A 6,841-nucleotide genomic window follows, 5' to 3' on the forward strand; every position below is an offset into this window, starting at 1 on the left:
TCAATTCCTTGTTCTATAGTCTTCCACTGAGTTTGCTGCATATAAAGATCATCTGCATACAGGTATCTTCATGCCACAATTCCCAGGACCCATGCCCAGAGATGCTGAGAGTCAGCCTCCCTCATCATTCCTTGGTCAATAACCGGATCATGTGACAGGGATCCCAAACAGCTCGCTTCACTACCGTCCAAAATTGTAGCCTCGCCTGCAGCATCCCAAAGACGGACTAACCAACTAACTATAGATTCATCTGGTCTTCGAGTGCAATCCTTTCTTAGGCCACGAAGGTCCTTCAGGGAACAGGACTCAATAGTGGCTTCTGATCTTGTTGCTTTAACTCCAGCTTTTGTGTCAGTAATTGGCTTTGAGGGTCCTTCCCCGGGATCATCATCGTCGGTCACTGGCCGATTGGTTTTGCTTGTGTGCTTCTTTCCCACGGCGACTGCCAGTGGCTTCGGGTTACTGTCTGGTTTAGCTACAACCTGAGTAGCTGGGGTGCTGGCTGCAGCCTGAGTGACTGGGATAGCTGCTGGTTTATCTTCCTGCCCCCCTGCCTCTCTCTGCTGCCCTAGACTATCTAGCAGTGTGCGATAATCATAGGCCGGGGCCCAGCTTATTGCGATGAGCCTTTTCTCCTTAGAGTCATCATGGCACTTCTCTTTCAGGTATTTCCCCACGTCAGCTGGGTTCTGAATTTGGTCACGTGGAAAATCCCAGTCTACAGGGTCAGAAAATTCCTTCAGGGTTTGGCCTGTATTTCTCCACACCACTCAGGATTTTCCATGCCTGGGTCTACTCCTGGGTCAGGGGTCTCATCAGCTCCTCTGGACATCTCAGTCCTCATTCTAGAGAAGCTGCAGACTGTATAGAGGAAGCTTACCAGATTAAATACTAGGAAAGTGGTCTCTTTAACAATCAGGGGAAACTGAACATTCTCAAAAAGTGACATAATAGATTCAAAGTAGACGAAGGAAAGGAAAGGCTGGAAAGCCTCATCCCCTGCTCCTCCTCTAACAAACTGGGTGCAATTACTAATAAACCCCCAAAACATACTATTGGAACTGGGACGCAGTGTAGGATGAAGAAACCATAAACCATACTTATCTTGAACAGACTCCAGTACCTTTGTAAATGCCCTATAAATCACTATCACCGAGCCCAGCACAATAGCTATTCTAATCCATGCCCCTCTACTGTAAAAACTACATATTAGGGACAATACCAGAGCTATTTCTGGATAAGAAAATAATCCTAGTGACCATAAAGGTATTACAACCTCAAAAAAGCCTAGAGACCAGAACCACATGAAGGCCTCCACCCTGAGAGACATTACAAATTCAAGCAACATGGCTACTGACTGCTTTAACCCACTACAGAGCAAGCACAACCAACATGCAATCAATAAATGTTTTTTCCACTTTCTCAGGCCCCATGTTGGGCACCAATAAATGTATTTGTCCTGGTTCAGGGCAGATTTGGGAGAGAACCCCCAAAGGGGTTACTCTGGAAAGCAGATTCAATCAGCATCTCCCCCAGCCAGTTCCAGAAAAATACCTCCTTGGAGAAAAGTGGAAAAAAATGTTTATTAAACAAAAAAACCTAAACAATGTGATAGATTTATGCAGTTTGTTAATCAAATCATAAGATGTAAGACCTATGCGGTCTGTTGGCTAGATGACAAGATATAATGCAATGTTGTGAAACTTGCATGTGCTATTTTCAACATTTTCATGCAATTGGGTAACCAAACCAAAAGTGCTACTTTTAACTGCAAACATTTGCAGTATCAGCAAGCCTAACACGGACATACCCAAAAGATTGTATAAGGTAAGTTGTAATGTGCATGAGCCAGAAGAAGGTCACCCACCGGGCATGCTGAGGAAGACCTCTGCCTTCATCCCCTCGACCACCAGGAAGCAGAAAACGACCCTCTAGCAGCAGGAGAACACATGCCCAGAGTACAAGAAGAAACAACACGTAACCTGGAGAAAGAACTGTATAAAAGACCTGAGTCAAAAAGGGGAAGTTGCATCCTGTTGGCAGAGAAGGAGACTCCCCGGCCGCCCAGCGCTGTTTTGCTTACTTGCCACTTGCTTAATAAATTACTTGAATGATTTGTACCTAAATTGGGCTGTTGGTCATTTCAATCTATAAAATTTGGTGCTGTGACTCGGATACAGGCAATTGGATGCAGAATCCTTGACTATGGCGGCACTCCATCCCTTGTTTGGATGGCCCTGGCACAGTTGATTCTGGCACCTAAACCGTTAGCTCTGAACCCCTGCTAAATTTTTGGCAAGTAAGCAAAAGAAACTGCAGGTCCCTGTAATTTTTGTGCATGAAGACCCGAACAAAGACTCTGGATTTAGTAAGTACTGCGTGCTGCGGGCACGCAAGGTGATCCATTCGGTCAGGGCGGGTATCCCGGAGTGTGATTGAGTGAGAGGTCTCACTGAGACCAGGCGAGTGCAGACCCTCTAATAGTGCAGTTCCCATTGCCCGCGAAGGCGTGGGTCACGACCGAGGGGGGCGAGTGTGAGAGAGATTCAAGGGCACTCCGGAAGATGGAACAGAGGAAGAGCAAGCTCTCTGATCCCACGGGTGGCAAGGGAAGGCTACCTGGGATACCCCCAGAGAGTCTTCTGGAGTTAATGATAAAATATTGTAATGATTCTCCCCGTAGGAGACAAGGAAAAAGCAAAAATGGTTCACTATTGTATAGAAGTTTGGGGAGGGAAGCCCCTAAGAAACTCCCATATTATTTGGCCTATATTTGGATCTTTCGAGGATTGGGTGTGCTCGGAATTAAATTTATGAGTCAGTTCTAAAGAACCCTTGAATCCTGAAGAGAGTGCATATGCCAGCCTCTGAATACCCACACCTTATGGGCGAAACCTGGGATTCGGGGTGACCTCCATATTTGCTCTTAAAGGAAAGAAAAAGAGGAACCATGTGGAAGAAGACCCCCTATTGTATCCCCCCCTACATGCCTCCACACCCTGGGCCTAATGCCCCTGTGATACCCCAGGCTCAGGCCCCTCTGGCTCCTCAAAATGGAGAGAGTCAGGGTCCTCAGATGAGGACTCGGCTCAGAGGCCCCACGAAGAGTCACGAGAAGTATGACTTGAAGTGGCATGTCAGGGGAGGGCTTCTTTCCCCCACAAGAAGTCCCCATACTGGGACCCCAGACCCAGCAGCCCAGACAGCCAGGACAGCAGCCAGGACAACCAGGGGAAGGGCAGCCACCCTCGGCCCAGCAGCCAGGGGTCGGGTATGTGTCAGTACCCCTAAACACAGGGGATGTAAGAGATTTTAAGAAGGAGATGGAGAGATTGTTGGAAGACCCCTTAGGGGTTGCCAAGTGATTAGATCAGTTTTTAGGACCCAGTCTCTATATCTGGGATGAACTGCAGGCAATCTTGGGGATATTGTTCACTCTAGGAAAAAAAAAATAAGGGAAATGATCAGGCAAGTCGGCATGAGGCTCTGGGACAATAGTCACCAAGCTGGTCCTAGGACAGATACAAAGTGGCCCTTACAGTGACCCAACTGGAATAACCAAAATCCCAAACACCAGGTGCACATGACAGACTTAAGAACAATAATTATTCAGGGCATTAGGGAATCAGTTCCAAGAGGGCAGAACATTAATAAAGCCCTCAAAGAAGAACAGAAAAAGGATGAAACTCTCACTAATTGGCTTGAAATATTTCGTAAAAGTCTGCAATTGTATTCTGGGGTAGATCCCACTACCCCCACTGGACAGGCATTATTAAAGACCCAGTTTGTCGCCAAATCATGGGTAGATATAAGAAGGAAATTGGAAAAGTTAGAAGATTGGCAGGAGACGGAATTAAATTAACTACTACGGGAGGCACAGAAGGTATATGTAAGGAGAGAAGAGCAGCCTCAAAAGAGGCAAACTAGGCTTCTGGTATCTGCAGTAAGAGAGGGACAGAAAGGAACAAGAGACAGAGTCCCTGTGGGGAGAAAGGATACGTCTGGGGCTTGGTCTGGGCCACCAGAAAAGGGAAAGAGAGAGATAGAATGTTTTTACTGAAAAAAAAAAAAAAAAAAAGGGACACATGGCAAAGAGTTGTAGAGAAAGGATGCAGGACAGATGTTTAATGAAGATTAGTGGGGTCAGGGGCTCTATGTGCTGAGGACCCCAAACAGAACAGAGCCCTTGATAAAATTAAAGCTGGGTCCTCAGCACCAAGAAGTGGAGTTCCTCGTCCAACAAATACCCCGGGGATGTTTTACCTCCTTGGAGAAATTACAAGTAATCGGGGCAAAAGGAGAACCTTTCAGGGCCACTGTTATTGCAGAAGTAGAAATAGAATCTGAGAACAAGTATAGAATAGGATCTTTTCTATTAGTACCAGAAGCAGACTACAACTTATTAGGCAGAGACTTGATTATAGAATTAGACATAAATTTGGAAGTAAAAGATAAAGGGATCATTGTTAAGTTATAAGTTATGTCCCCTGACTGGAAGATGAGGAGAAAATTAACCCTGAAGTATGGTACACCCCTACGACTGTGGACAAATTAGACATTGAGCCTTTTGAGGTAACTAATTTTTTGAGCTTACAGGGGTTGAAAGCCTCTAAATCCAAACTACAGTTTGCTGAGGAGAAAGTAAAATATTTAGGACATTGGATTACAAAGGGATGTAAGAAATTAGACTCTAATAGGGTGAATGGAATATTGTCCTTACAAGCCCCCAGGAGTAAGCGACAAGTAAGACAACTTTTAGGCCTTTTACGATATTGCAGACAATGGATTGAGAATTTTAGCAAGAAGGTAAAGTTTTTGTATCATAAACTTACCAAGGAAGGATTGTTAAAATGGACAGAGGAGGATGAGAAAAGCCTCGAAGCTTTGAAGAATGATTTAGTTAATGCCCCTGTGCTTAGCTTACCAGACATCAAGAGACCCTTCTCCCTGTTTGTTAATGTGGATGAGGGAACTGCCTTTGGAGTGTTAACCCAAGAATGGGTAGGGAAAAAGAAACCAGTAAGATATATTTCCAAATTGCTACATCCTGTGAGTAGGGGATGGTCTACCTGTCTCCAAGTCATTGTAACGGTAGCCTTATTGGTGGAAGAGGCAAATAAGATCACCATTGGTAGAGAGGTAAGAGTATCAAGCCCCCACAATATAAGAGTAGTGTTACAACAGAAAGCTGACAAATGGATAACAGATGCTAGGCTTTTAAAATATGAAGGAATATTGATAAACTCCCCAAAACTAGAAGTAGAGACAACTAGTCTACAAAATCCTGCTTTATTTTATATGGGGAACCTAACAAAGAGCTAAGTCATGATTGGATTCGGTGCATTGAATATCAGACTAAAATCAGGGAGGACCTGGAAGAGGAAGAACTACCTGATGGAGAGAAGGTGTTTGCAGATGGCTCATCTAGAGTTGTTGAGGGAAAACGAAGATCAGGATATGCCTTAATAGATGGAAAAACCTTTAAGGTAATTGAATCAGGACCATCGGACAAGTCCTGGTCTGCTCAGGTGTGCGAATTATACGCAGTCCTCTGGACTTTGAAATTATTAAAAGGAAAAGTAGGGAGTATTTAACCCCTCGCTGTGAGGGAGCGTTTGTTGTCTTACTCGCTACAGAAACGGGCATCCGGACCACGGAACGAGGATGGACTTATGCCAGCCGAATAAAAGGGCCAGTCGACAATAACACGTGGACAATAACACCTAGGGACCTAAGGCTCAAATTGCGCAAAAAAGGGACCACATGAGTGAGAAAATCTTTTGTAATGATCCTGATTGTATTTGTCACCCATTTGTGTGTTATAAGTGTCATCTCTATTAAGAGAACTGGTGGATTCACTGCAGCTACAGATACCTGCCTAGGGGCATCTGTGGACCGTGTTAAAGGCAAGAAAAAATATTGACAGAGCAGGCCCTGAGGGTGAGGGTATTGACTGGAAGAATTATCAAAGAGTCCGAGGAATGGTGGGAAATTTTCACCAGAGGTATACACCCTGAAAAGGGGTATGTGCATCTTAATGAACCCAAAGTAGCCAACCCACAGATTTTGCAATTAATTTGCAGGTGAAATGTGGCACACTTAGCCTGTAGGACTCTGGAGGGCTGGACACCAGAGATAAAAGCCAATAATTGGAAGGCATATACAGAGCGAGGGAGGCATGGAGGAACCCCTACGACTGCTGCCAAGAAGATGGTACACCTTGCTGCTCTGAGCAACAGAGTAGGCAAAGGAGGCAGAGGCATAAAGAAATGGAGATACAGGTCACCAGACTACCTCCAAAAGACCACCTTGAAACCCCAGATCCATGGCCCTCAGACCACCCTTCAGTGGGAATGGCACTGGCAGGGTTCAACCCACCTTAAATTGGGATATAGGAACAGAAGTAGATGGCGAGAAGTCGACCCTAGAAACCCACCAGTTGTCTGGCTCATATATGGAGTGTTCTTGATAGCCGGATGGGTGATAATACCCACAAGAGGGGAAAGTATCTACCAACCCTTTAATTGGACCTTGACCAGAACAGACAAGGTAAAAGTTATCAGATGTAATATTACAGCTGGGGCTCCAACTTTCTTAGTAACTAATGATGAACTAGTAAATTCTTTAGAAGCATGGTCAAAACCTGATTCTTTAGCTACTTACTGGTGTCCTAGTGCGACTCCTGGGAAGGGTTATTATAACTACCCTGGTGAGTACCTTTACCCAGTACTGTGGGTACTGGGGCTGTGAAACCATAGCAACCGCCTGGACTGTCACACATCCAGATCTATATCTGAGGGTTTCCTGGAACCCTGAGGGATGTAAAATTCCGCAGTATGAC

Source organism: Vidua chalybeata, unplaced genomic scaffold, assembly GCF_026979565.1.
Source record: "Vidua chalybeata isolate OUT-0048 unplaced genomic scaffold, bVidCha1 merged haplotype W_reject_10, whole genome shotgun sequence".
Classification (NCBI taxonomy): domain Eukaryota; kingdom Metazoa; phylum Chordata; class Aves; order Passeriformes; family Viduidae; genus Vidua; species Vidua chalybeata.